Genomic DNA, 14,299 nt, shown 5'->3' on the forward strand with positions numbered 1-14,299 from the left:
TTTATAAAGCGTGTACACGTGACATTTGTTCCCTACATTCCATGGGGCAGTAGTGGCTCAGCATGCCTGTGATCCAGCACTGTGGAGGCGAGGGCTTGGTGGATCTCACCAATCGAGGAGGAGGCCCCGCACACTGCCTCGCCAGCAGAAGATGGCACAGGAAATGCTGACTCACAACTGTTCCCTCTGTATGAGATTGAGCAGCAGTTCTTAACCTGGGGTGCACGGCAACCCCTTGTAGGTGCGAGATTCCCTTTCTAGGGGTGCGAGGCGTGGTCAGATTTCTTTAGAAAAACAAATTAAGGACGGGCACAACTACTTTGCTTCATCAAACCGATGTATTTATGAACATTCGACTTTGTTTTACGATTGAGAACCAAAGGGGTGCAGGGCTGTAGTAAAGGTGAAGAACCACTGAGATAGAGTGTTGTCCCCTCGCATGTGTAGACTTTCTCCTCGGTGCTTCAGTTTCCTCGCGCATGGCAAACGCTCAGGAATTGGCCGATAACGCCTCAATATGTTCAGGACTGCAGAGCTTGGATAATTGTTGGCTCTGGCTCACCACGCGATTGCCCTGTCCCGCTTGCCTGCGGCTCCTCACACCTCTTGAGTCCTCCCCTCCCGCGTTGAGAGTGAGCCAATGCAGAGCAGCAGGTTATGCGCACTCGCTGAATTAATAAATGCACGCTCAGAATGCGGTCATTGTTCAGTGATCGACATCAAGTTATTCATTCGTACACGTGAACAATCTTTGTGCATGGGTTGTTTAGAAAAGTAATGTGTTACAAAAAAACGTGTAAACAATGCTGTCGACGCAGGATAATGGAATAAATGCCAACATGTTATAGAGTAACATTTCTATTGAATAAGTCGTCACTTTAAACAATTAGCCCTTTTCAATTTCGGTACGCATTCATTGTTTTAGGCATGGCGATATTTTATAAAGCAAATAATTAAATAACTCGTTTACACACAGAATGGAGCGAGCAGCCCGATGAATAAAGGCCTTTGAGATTAATAAGTGGAAAATGCACGACTTTTTTCATCATTTTATTATTACTACGAGGCATGTTTACCCATCTTAAGCCTCTTGTTCATGAGGGCTGTTGCCATAGGAGCTAATGTTACTGTGTGCCATTCCAATTTGAGCAATTTGCAGGTGATGTTTTTTACAACGTTGGGATTTTTTGGCGAACGTGAGCCACATTGTACGTTTCTTTTGGCTATTAGGGAGGGAATTGGAGAACCCTGGGAGGAAACACATTTACAACAGGGGGAGAACATTCAAACTCCACTCTCTCACTCAGCAGATCAAGGGGAGAACATTCAAACTCCACTCTCTCTCTCAGCAGATCAAGAGGAGAACATTCAAACTCCACACTTTCTCTCAGCAGATCAAGGGGAGAACACACAAACTCCACACTCTCACTCAGCAGATCAAGGGGAGAACACACAAACTCCACACTCTCACTCAGCAGATCAAGGGGAGAACATTCGAACTCCACACTCTCACTCAGCAGATCAAGGGGAGAACATTCAAACTCCACACTCTCACTCAGCAGATCAAGGGGAGAACATTCAAACTCCGCTCTCTCTCTCAGCAGATCAAGGGGAGAACATACAACCTCCACACTCTCTCTCAGCAGATCAAGGGGAGAACATTCAAACTCCACACTTTCTCTCAGCAGATCAAGGGGAGAACACACAAACTCCACACTCTGACTCAGCAGATCAAGGGGAGAACATTCGAACTCCACACTCTCTCTCAGCAGATCAAGGGGAGAACATTCAAATTCCACACTCTCACTCAGCAGATCAAGGGAAGAACATTCGAACTCCACACTCTCTCTCAGCAGATCAAGGGGAGAACATTCAAACTCCACTCTCTCTCTCAGCAGATCAAGGGGAGAACATTCGAACTCCACACTCTCTCTCAGCAGATCAAGGGGAGAACATTCGAACTCCACACTCTCTCTCAGCAGATCAAGGGGAGAACATTCCAACTCCACACTCTCTCTCAGCAGATCAAGGGGAAAACATTCGAACTCCACACTCTCTCTCAGCAGATCAAGGGGAGAACATTCAAACTCCACACTCTCTCTCAGCAGATCAAGGGGAGAACACACAAACTCCACACTCTCTCTAAGCAGATCAAGGGGAGAACACACAAACCCCACACTCTCTCTCAGCAGATCAAGGGGAGAACATTCAAACTCCACACTCTCTCTCAGCAGATCAAGGGGAGAACATTCGAACTCCACACTCTCTCTCAGCAGATCAAGGGGAGAACATTCAAACTCCACCCGGAAAGGTGCCCGAATTGGTCATCGAAGCCATGGCCTTCTTGCTGTGGTGAGGCACAAGTTTTACCACAGCGCCACCCTATTAAACAAAGTTGTCATCTGAAGGAAATTGAAAGCTCGTGACAAACAATATCTCCCTTGTTCATTGCTCAAGACATGCAATTTCTTCACATGCGTCATGGCCTCCTCCCCCAGCTCCAACAACAAATATTTATTCATTCAACCCACGCACCTCGCACTCCTGCCACCCTGCTATATGATCGCATGTCATCATCCCACCGTGCCCACCACTTGTAGATAATTCAATTAAACGTTACATGCGTGTGCGTTTGTGCATAGACGTAGGTGATTTGCCAGCTGTTGTGCATTGTCAGAAATCGTCTTCGATTGCTGGCAATGGGCAACACATCGGTTGAAAGGGATCTTTTGTCCAGTTCTCCTCGACGGTTTCCTGTAATCTTCTTGGTTTTTTCGGTAAAGTCACGTAGAAGGGAAGTGATAAAATAATAAAAATAAAACATAATAAAATAATTCTCACGACGTTTCGGCTACAACGCAAGCAGCCGTCTTCAGGTGAAGAATGAGACACTGCCAAGCTAGGAGCTTATATATAAGCTGAGTTGGGGGTGTAAGAAGAGCGCCTTAACAAAATAATGTGCATAGCAAGATGAATTTAGCATATTCATGGGAAATGCGTAGGAGGTTTCCTGTAAATAAACAATCGTCTCGCAGTTCACCAGCATTGGTCCAAGCAAGTCTGGCAATGCTGATGAGACACTAAACGTCAACACGGGGCCAGGGTTTGCTTGCTTTGAACCAATTGCTGCTGAAATTATGCATTCCCACAAGGCTGTGCGGCTATCGGGATGTGTAAAATGTCACCGTTATATTTCTTCACTTGGAGGGATATATATGGCCAAGAGTAAGTATCTGCTAATGTAATTTGCTATTTATAATCTCCACGACTGATAATAATTAGTTTGTCCATTAGGTTTAATCATCTTCACATGAGTTCCTCATATGTTGTGTAGACATCAGCACTTTGTGTTGTAAGGGCCACACCACTCCGTCCTGGACTGTGCTGCCCTTAATTGGTGTTCACTAAACAGCACTTTCTCCTGCACTCTATAAGGGTAAATGGGGAATCTTTGTTTGACATGTTTTGTGTGTGTCTCTGTGCATACGGTAGGATGATACATCGTTTGAAAATGCATTTTGTTTATGAGGATGAAACAGTGTTGAATCAGGGCCAGAGTTTTCTTGTTTTAATAAGCTTTGCTGCTGAATTATATTGATCTGGAAAGCCTGTGGGCTCATTCATTTATTGCTTTAGTTTATTTAATGTAGACAGATAAACTGAGGTCAGTTATTTTATCGCACATGTTGTCTGCAGCATCCGCTTAAGTTATTCGAAATTAATTGTTGCATTTATATCGTCGCATCATGCTGATTGCATGCTGCGATGTTAAATCAAATTCCAATAGCAAATATGAGAGGGATAATTAAGCAAAGTACTCTAGAAACGTTTACCATCACGTAATATTCCCCCCCCCTATTTTATTTCTTCTGACAGCGGCATTTCTATTTTTTTAGAAGGTTGTTATTGTAATTAGAAATGCCTTCTGTTCGGAGTGCTCAACTAAAGTATCTTAATTGGGCAACATTATATCCCGCAAGACAATTCAAAAACATAACCGTCATCATTATAGCCATCATCAGCAGATTATTGCAGCTTATCGTCAGATTGATGTTTGGAGAACCCGTGCCAACAATAATTTCAACAAGCAGTTAATCAAATGTATTTCTGCAAGGCATCCCCAAGATAATGCTCGCAAGTTTGAGTTGTCATGGTATCATGCACCATGTCCACTATGGTGGGACTCACGTTTTATACCTGTCAGGATTTTGTGTGCCGTGGTGGCGAAATGTTATCTCCCTCGCCAGCTATGCACAAGTCAGTGTGTTCGATCCCAGACTCTGATGATTCCTATAGTACACGTGGAGTTTGCAAATTCTCTCTCCCCGCGGTGGTCGCCTGGATTTTTCTCCAGATCTTCCAGTTTTGCCCCTTCACATTTTAGAAATATGTGTTTGGATTATGTAGCTGCTGCTAGAAATTGCCACTTGTGAAGATATATTAACCACTTTGGATGAGCATGTATGCGTCTCCAGGTCGCCTCTGCATTTGAGCTGACAGTTCCGTGGGCTTTACATCGTAAATTAAATAATTCAGTTCTGTGCAGTTTGACCCAGATATTTGGTAAATTGACATCTGTGTGCAGGTGGCAGGAATCCATTAACTTATTAATTTTTAAGTTAGTAACCTGCAAAAACTTTAATTTAAGGGCACGGAATCATAAATAACAGATATATAGAAAAGTCTTCAGATTCTAACAGAGGTTGTGAGATGCATCGATATCTGGGGGGTGGGTGGGGGTGTTGTTTTAAACTTTAATACGGTACGCGCACACAGTTTTGATTGATATAGACCAGGGGTCTGCAACCTACATAAGGAAAAGAGCCATTTTGTTCTCGAATTCGGTAATAAAATAAATGGCCTCCCCCCCAACATCTCGAGAGCCGCAATGCATTGTGGTGAATACGAGACGGTGGCTCCTCAAAAAATGATGCCACTCACCCTTAAAGAGACACCACATGCGATTGCTCCAGAGCCGCAAGTTTCTTGTTGTTGTTTTTGTTTGTTGTCAACCCCCTGAGCTAGGCTGTGACTGAGTTCCCCGGAGGAGGTGGCAAGCCAAAGGTGGACCGCTACGATTTTTTTTGTTGATAATAGGTTTATCCCCTTTTTTCTGGCAACAAAACAGTCGTTAAGATGTTAAAACACCAAACTGAAACCTTTTACAAGGAATCATGTCTGCATTAACCACAATGCTTGTGGTAAGAATGCAAACAAAAAAAAACATACTCTGATAATATAGAATGCATTGTGCTTGAAACTGATTGGTCCACACCAGAGACAGCTTTCTTTTGAGCCTCGTCTCAAATGGCGTTAGATAAGAGGACGCCAAAAGGCGTTTCCCAACGCAGTGCAAAGCGTCTGCAGTCGTTTCACGTGGCGACGTAATTCCTCCATCGTGACAACCCCGCGATGGACAACGTCTCGCGCCTGTTGCGTGAAAGCATTTGCACATATTTCGGGAGTCGCTTCGATTAAGCTCACAATAACCAAACCGAACTCAACCTCCAAAAAAATAAATGAAATGCTTTGCTTTTTAGTTTAACGCGCAGGCTTAGTTTGACCTTCCCCCCGCATCTTCGGTTCAATACGGTTTGCGATGTACGGTGCGAAAGAAGTTCAACGGACCTGATACAGACGAGGGTTAATGATAATGGTTTGCCAACAGGGCTTCACGCACGCATTACAAGGCGCGAGCGTGCACCTTCTGAGTCGCCGACCAGCGCATGACGATTGACTTCTAACCTTTACTAATCATAATAATAATCTCCCTTGCTCGCTTAGGTGAAACGATGGCTGTGGCAGGAACCCGTGTGACATGAAAGTCTGAATGATTACACTGAGCAGTGACTGCCCTGACCTTTTATGAAGTGCTCCGTGTATGATTTCCCTTTGCAATTTACATTAGAGCCACCTCTCCCCGATGAATGTAAGACATTAAAAAAAAATTCCTTTGCTCTTTGTACGCACACACTCACACTCTCTATTAGCTCTGTGCGCCCATGTGCAACTTTTGACACAAGTAATGAATTCGGTGGACAGCTGGGGCGATGCTGCAGCTATAATGCCCTCCAAATGTTGAGAGCGACAGTTCAAAACTCTGTGTGGCGGAGTCAGACGAGCCTCCTATCTCCCTGGGGTTGGGAAGTCGGCAGTGGTTGTGATTGTATGAAGAGTCTCCCGTCGGGTTTGAGTATCCGACCCTTAATTGATTTAGGGTTCGGCCATTGTAAATGATCTGTACGAATTTGTCTGGTTAAGAGCCTCCTCTATCCGACAGTAGACAAATTAATGAAATCGTCACAATGGGTGTACAGGCGTTCATCAATGCACCAATTACGATCTCACCAGTGGATTAGGGGCCGTCCATAAATGACGTCACGCGATTTTGGACGATTTTTGACCCCCCCCCCCCCCAGTCACACGGCGTCACAAAAATTACGTCACAAAGCTCTGCCCCGCCCCAAAAAAAATATAAAACATGCTTCAAATCGCTTTAAACTATTGTCATTGTAGTGCGTATTTAATGCGGCGTTGCACTCCGATGTTGAAGGAGAAAACATGTATTAAAAAGTATATTTAATTAAATAGAACGTGTTGTCGATATTTATTTAAAGTTGCGCATTTTGATGTGACGTCACATTTCTCAAACCGCCCCCCCCCCCCTCGTCACACATCGTCACAAATGTCTGACCCCCCCCCCTAAGTGCGTGACGTCATTTATGGACGGCGTAACCCAAACATCCATTTCGAATCGTCATATTGCGACAGCCTACGTCGGTTTAAGATCTGCGAGGATAATTTTATCAGTTTCTTGCTGTTTAAATATCATCACATTGTGATTCTCGTATCATTCTTCTTACATATTACATTTCACGAAGAAGAAAAAAAGATTCCCTGATTCGCAATAACCACGGTAATGAATAATTATGGAATAAATACACATATGGAGATTAACACATTGAATTAGTGCCTTGTAAAAACATGTCTAGAGAAAATTGATACTGCAATTATATGACGTCATGAATATCTGACATGCATGTGCGCTGCAAGCGTATTCCAGACTGTGAATGTTCAACAATCGGATGTTACACGGCAGGTTCGTGTGAAATGACGTTAAATCATTGCATACGCACTTTTTTTTGTACCCGATGTACACGCAGAGCACAGCACAAAAAGTTAAAAAAAAAATAATAACACGCAAAAAATAAATGCAAGCCCACGTTGCAAATAATTGTTATGTGAGAAATGTAAAAATTGCATTGAGGCGAACCCTAATTATCACAGTGACCCCCCCCCTCCCTCGCATAACAATGTATAATTTCCACAACTGCTTTCATGGGCCAAACAATGGGTATAATCGCCAGGTGTAATCGCTGCTCGCAACGTTTCTTTTTGCCCGAACAGAAAGGCGTCTTGACTTTGACGTGAATGACGGTGATGACATTGTAAAGCGATTTTTTTTATTTTTTTCAAAACCTCAACAATCACCGTCTTCTTTTACAATGCTACAATACCATTTTCATTACTCTAGCCTGCTCAATGCTGCAGCTGCTGCATCACCCTGACCCCCCTCCATAATGGTGATTATTTTTTTTTAAACCAAAAAACCCAATCACTTAATCCATCATTCGTTGTAAAGAAATTGACGGGAGACGGACAAAAAGGACATTGGCAGAAGTGGGCCACTATAATTTGTGAAATAATGAATAAATATCCGCAGGTAACTATCATGTCCTTTGTAAAAAAAAACCCCATACCGGGCTGTCACATGGATATATATATAAAGAGAATACATTTGAATAAAAAAATTGATTGGTGTATAATGATAGTGCTTCAGAATAGGGTTCACATTAGCATGCTGCAACTCTTGATATGAATGCTCAAACATAATTTTGGAGTGCCACTTGTGCACAAGCATCGGCAATTGCCGTTATTTTCATGTTCCCACAAGTGTCACTCTCTAGCTAAGTGTGATGGCTGTGAATATTCGAGGAAAAATTGACACTTCCGAATCGAGAATGAATTCGTGAGGAGTCCTTTAGGAATTGGACCCTGTCTTGCTGTCATCAATCTCCTGGATTTCAATCAAATAAACTTCATTTGTAGACGTTTGCTCCACACAGGTGGGGCGGGGGGGGGGGTAGATTTAAGAAACTTGCACCGTAATTTTAACTGCCACGCCGGGAAATCGAACCGGTAAACCTTTGGATAGCAATTCCAGCACTGCTTAACCATTGTACCACACCAGCGTCCCAAAATACAAAATAGTTATCGTAGATTCCCAAACAATCGTTTTTGTTTGGGGAATGCACGATTTTATGCACGTTATCATGAGCACAAGCATCAACTTGAGTCGATGAAATTGTGACGTACCTATTGCTTAGCCTGCCTTGTGCATATGGCGAGTTCCTGGTCGCTTATGCGTCAAGGCAGCGAGCAGTGGAACACGTGGCACGTCGGGCCTGCTGTCGCAAACACGGCGTCTTTCTTGAGGTTACTGGGACACATCTGGCAAGGGGAATTTACAGAAGGCACGGCATGTGACGGTGCGTGCACCTTAGTTTCACAACTCCCATCCTCGCATTCCTCAATTCCACCCCCATCTGTCGCTCTCCCCGTCTTTACTAATTCCCAAGCCTGTATTGAATCCGGTGTTCACGTGAGCTCTCGGTGAGCATGTAGAGGCAACGATGAGACTCGTCAATCGTGCAATGTTGCTCGCGCCGATGCTGTTGCAGACATGCCATCGTGGGTCTTGGGCATTGTTTGACCGTACTTCACCACGCTGGTCATTATGGATTTGAGATGTTACTCGTCACTGATGTCAGCCGCGGATGGATCTGAGTTCGTAAAGTGCATTGCCATGACCATTGCACCATGGCTCCACTCGTGGTCAACAGTGTGCGCGGGCATTATTGGGGGCTAAATGTTGTTAACCGTCATTAATAATACAATAATATAATGTACAATAAAGCGAACGCAAACACACCTACATAATATTTTTTGCCGTACTTATAACTATAGTAATATGTCGTATTTAGTTTTTTTTATGCATGCAACTGTGCAATCCGCGAACACTGAGGCGCGTGTAGGTTACGTTGCTGTCTGCCCGTCAATGTCTTTGTTTCGTGCATGTGGGAGCAAACGCGGAGAAAACTAAAGCACGGCCGTTGGGGCGACTCGATCCCATACAGATGGGACAGATGGAGATAAGTCCACGCCTGCCGCTGCTGCTGCACTGCCTTCTACTGGCAAGCCAGGGTGTGGCTTACTCGACGTCCATGGCGAGGGCAGTTTCACGACACGTGTTGTGTTTGCCTATTCCCAAGAGGCATTTCACTGCTCACATAGTTGAGTGCATGACACGCACCCTGTATTTTACAACACTCGCGCGCACACACACACAAAAATAAAACAAAGACACAGATCCCCCACATAGCCTTCACAGACTGTTGGGGCAAGTGCTGTTAGCGAGTACCAACGAAGGCCTGAACGGCGCACGAGCGGGTGGGTGGTCAGCACCAGGCCCGGTCACATTTGTCTCCCCAGTGGCGATGTTTACACACCACGTACTCATTTGAAGCTGAGTCGACCTAGAGGAGGCCCAGGACCGGTTCAAATAAACCTCACTATTGTTGGCCGTGAGCGGGAATCGAACTCGGGGCTTCAGGTTTGTAGTGCAGCGCGCTAACCGCTACACCACCGCTCCCCAGAGACGCGCACACACGGCCCTCTCTACAAACATGAAATCATTGGCATATGTATTTTACGACATGCACCTGCTGCATTACACCCGTGAAATCGTTTTGTTAGTGCATTTGCTTACGCACGGCACAGACACGTCTACTCCGATCCCCGGAAGAACCATATAGACTTCTGGGGGCAAGTGCAGTTCGTGAGCACCAGTCAAGGCTGGAGCTGGTATCCTTCCCCACGCACCTCCGATGAGCACGGTTGACTACGTATGGTGCGAAAGAAGTTCAACATCATACATACGTACAACCTGCCACGTGCCAGAGATTTTACAATAGCCAGCCCGCTCACTTGCACGCCACATTTCACTGCACGCGCCCTTTGAAAATATATATTTTTTTTTTCAAGAGACCGGCCGTTTAGATTGCATTAGTCGTTAAGTTGCAGATTCACTTTGACGGGGAGTCAGCATTGCCTGCTGCTTCTTTTTTTGCAAAAGGCATCTGGCAAGGAGGCAAGGGGTTGGCTGTGGCATCGGGTCATCAATAAATTAAAACGCAGTCAGGAACGGAGTGGTGTTTTCCGTTAGCTTAAAAGTCAGTAAAATAAAATATACATCAATTTCCTACAGACTCTGCCGTTTCGTGCCACTGAGGGGTGCTTAATCACTTTGATTATATGCAAGGTTACCTTGCGCTAACACGCACGCATACATAATAATTTTTAATTAATTAGCACTGCAATTGTAATTCATCTTTGGATGTATAACTAAGTTTAATGCAGGATATTTGTTGTACAGTACATGGTGGCACGTATTGTGTTTTTTTTAAATAAATATACAGCACAGACTTCTGTAATACTGGTGTTATGCAGAAGAATACTGTTGAGGAATAATAAAATGTAGGGTAATGTAATGGGATGGTTACATTTCTGTCCGGAGATATTTTGTATCGTGCAGCTCTGGTATAGCTTTCCAAATTCTTTTAAAACTGAAGGTTGATATTGTTTCTACTATTTTACTTTTACCAGGTAAGGCCCACTGAACTCTTTAGATCGTTTTTCAGACGCGACCTGCCCACAAATGATAGCTCAACGAAGTGGCTTATTGTGTGGAAATGTATGGCGGTCAAACGATACTCCGAGCGAAGAACGGAGCCACTCAACACACGACACCATTCGCTGTATTTGCACAACCGTTGCTCTTTGTACACACGGAGCGTTGGCACGGAAGCACAACCAGACATCGTATGATGCAGATAGTGGCACGGTACTGTAGGATGGAGGAAAAAAAAAACTAGGAAACGATATCAGTTTGGAATGTTCCGGCACCAAAGTGTGGATGCGGTATTCGGGGACACGTAATATTGTGCATGGCTGAACACAAAGAGACTTACGGTTCTGCCTCACTTGGGAGTGGTAGTAGTGATTTATATAAATGTATGTATGCATCTACGTGCGTGCGTATATACATGCATAAGGGCGGGATATATAATGCATGCATGCACTGGAAACATTAAAATATGCACGGCAACGGAATCCACTTAAAAATGACACATTAAGTGCTGTATTATATCGTGAATATAGCTATCAGTTGCTGGGGGGGGGGGGGGGTGACAGAGGTTTGAGCACTGCACCATGAACCTAGCGACCTGAGTATGTATGCACACGATGTATGTGTGTGGAATTTCTTTGGCACCGTACGTCGCCAACCGTGCGGGGGTTGGACAACGGACTCGACACGAAAAGCGTCTCTGAAGACACGAGTTTGAAATCTATATGGCGTAAAATCGCGTAACTCCCAGTGGGGTCCTAATATTGGAAGGAAGAACGTTCCAGACGGCCGCAGAAGCGCGTCTGAGAGCGAGCGATGCGGGGGCCGTCCTTGTTCGACGGTTAGTCACTGCTGTGACGGTCACTGGAGTTTGCGTGATGGTGTACGCTCCTTGAGTGACATGGTGTGGTTTGGAGTCCTTTATCCAGCAGCATATAATATCTAAATTACAGTCCATCAATGACCTTTATAAGAAACAATCTGGGAGCCTATTGAGACTGATCGTCTCTTTTGCAGGGGAGACTTGGGGGACACATACATACGAGGAGGTCAAATGTCACAACAGAGAAAATACCACAGACGAATACAAATATTAAAGGGTATGATGTAGAAACAACACTGAGAATAATTGGTTTTGCCAACCATGAGAAAATCGCATCAATGTATGTGTAATTTTAGTGTCTACTAATACTTAGACATAGCTTCAGACTCGATGATGTGTGGGTGACTGATTGTACGGATGCGCCTACCTGAGCCCAATTCTCGGCCACGCCTAACATATAAAACATGCTTCAAATCGCTTTAAACTATTGTCATTGTAGTGCGTATTTAATGTGGCGTTGCACTCCGATGTTGAAGGAGAAAACATTACACTGGTCAACAACAAAAAAAACATTTTTTTCTGGCCTGGACTTTTGCAGCTGTTTTAGACTAATTTCAGGGTGCTGATTTCAAATCTGATCTCAGATTTGCTCTATCACATCATTTTTATGCTATCGGCATACCCCATTTTCATTGATTTTACCCGAAATTAACTCTGTCACTTATGATTGCAAGTTGTTTCGAGTCAGTGACTGCTTTAGTGTTAAAATATGGCGCTGTATTTTTAGGATATTGTGTTTATAATATAATTTTATGTAGATATCCACATTTATTTAATATTTTTCTTCTGCAGTTTTTATTGAAAATGCAATCTTTGATATCTCCAAAACCTGATGTGATAGACAAAAACTGATCCCAGATTTGAAATCAACACCCTAAAATTACCTTAATCCCGTTGGAATACCTTATTTCAGAAAAAGTCTGTTGACCAGTGTTATCTAAACCTGTCATGGGTCTCCCTCTAGGTTCACGAAGTCTTAAATGAGTGCATGTGGTGGCTTGGGAACATTGCCAATGGGGAGACAAAGGCAGCCAGTTGTGGTTTGCTACCCACGCCACCCTGGTGCACGCTTCTGGCATTATCAGGTGACCACTTAACAGCACTTGACCCCTGTGTCTAGCCAGGTTATGCAGGGAGTGGTCTTTGTCTTTGTTGCGAACTGAATTGCGTGCGTAATTTATCGTGCACCTAGTTGCCCGAAACGATGAGCTACCCGATTGGGTCCAAGACCGGCGGCATCTGCAGTGCTCGCACGTAAGTCAGCGGGCCAAGAGGGCACTGCGACTCCCCTACCCCCCACGGTGATCCGTGCCAGAGAGTGGGGGTGGGGAGTGTGTGTGTAAGTGGGGAGCGGTAGTGTAGCGGTTAGCGCGTTGCGCTATGAATCCGGCGACCCGGGTTCGATTCCCGCTCACGGCCAACACCAGTGACGATTATCTAAACCGGTCCCGGCCCTCCTCTAGGTCGACTCAGCCTCAAATGAGTACCCGCTGCGGTGTTGTAAACATCGCCACTGGGGAGACAAAGGCGGTCGGGCGTGGTGCTGGCCCACCCACCCCCTCGTGGACCGTTCTGGCCTTCATAGGTGCTTGCTAACAGCACTTGTCCCTACAGTCTGTTAAGGCTATACGGGGGATCTTTATCTTTGTCAGTTTAAGTTAACCCTCCGCGCAGGCAAACGCAAACACAAAACCCGCGGGCGGGCCGAGACTGACCGACCGACTGCTGCCGATGCCCTCTTGGAGCGCTTTGAAAATAATACGCACCGTCTCGGTTAAGAGTCTACGAACGCGGGCCGCAATTTTCAGGTTCAAGAGGCGCGGTCCAGCTCCTGTCACCGTCGTAGATCCTAGAATTACGGAAGGTGAAAATTGAGAGGCTTTTGGGTACCACACTTTCTCATTGGCTGTTGTCGCCGTTCTGAGGACTGCCGGCGAAGGGTTAAGGCCGTAAGATGTATATTTGATAGGACCCGCTGATGAAGTGTATTTAATAACCTTTGGAGACAAAAGACGCCACTCTAGAACGAACATTATAGACCTCCAAATTTAGTTTGCTCCGTCATTCCCTGTAGAATTAAAGAGTGGAAATGTGCTGGAATATATTGAAATACTGTTCCTGATAAAAAGTCTCCTCGCTTGCTTTTACCTCTTCAGAAAAAAAGTTTTGCACTGCGTATTATTTACGATTACTCGTTATTATCGTTTCCATGGAAATACATTTGATAATATTGTGCGAACATTCTTGTACAAATTAATATTTTTTTTTTATCATTGCTGTTTTTAAAACTCATAAAAGCAATGTTCCTCTTGCCGAGTGATTTTGTTGTTTATGTCAATTTTTTTAATCACATTTCATTTTATTATCCCTTTAACTCTTGCTCTTCATGAATGTTGCCAAATATTAAACACAAACAATGCAAATTTCACTCTACAATTGGTATGGGTAACTTGAAAAGGATAAAATGAAAATAATGCAACTCAGCAATCGATTCAAACGTGTATATATACATATATTTCGATGTATTTTTAATAAATTGTTGCATGAAGGCCTCCCCTATGTCGTGTTAGTTGTGAATTTTTTGTTTGACAATACTGCACCATTTTGGTCAGTGATAGCAGGTGAAGGGAGAGGATCGATGACCGGTTCAGACATCATTCATCACTGTT

This window comes from Lampetra fluviatilis, chromosome 39 (assembly GCF_964198595.1).
Source record: "Lampetra fluviatilis chromosome 39, kcLamFluv1.1, whole genome shotgun sequence".
In the NCBI taxonomy this organism is placed as follows: Eukaryota; Metazoa; Chordata; class Hyperoartia; order Petromyzontiformes; family Petromyzontidae; genus Lampetra; species Lampetra fluviatilis.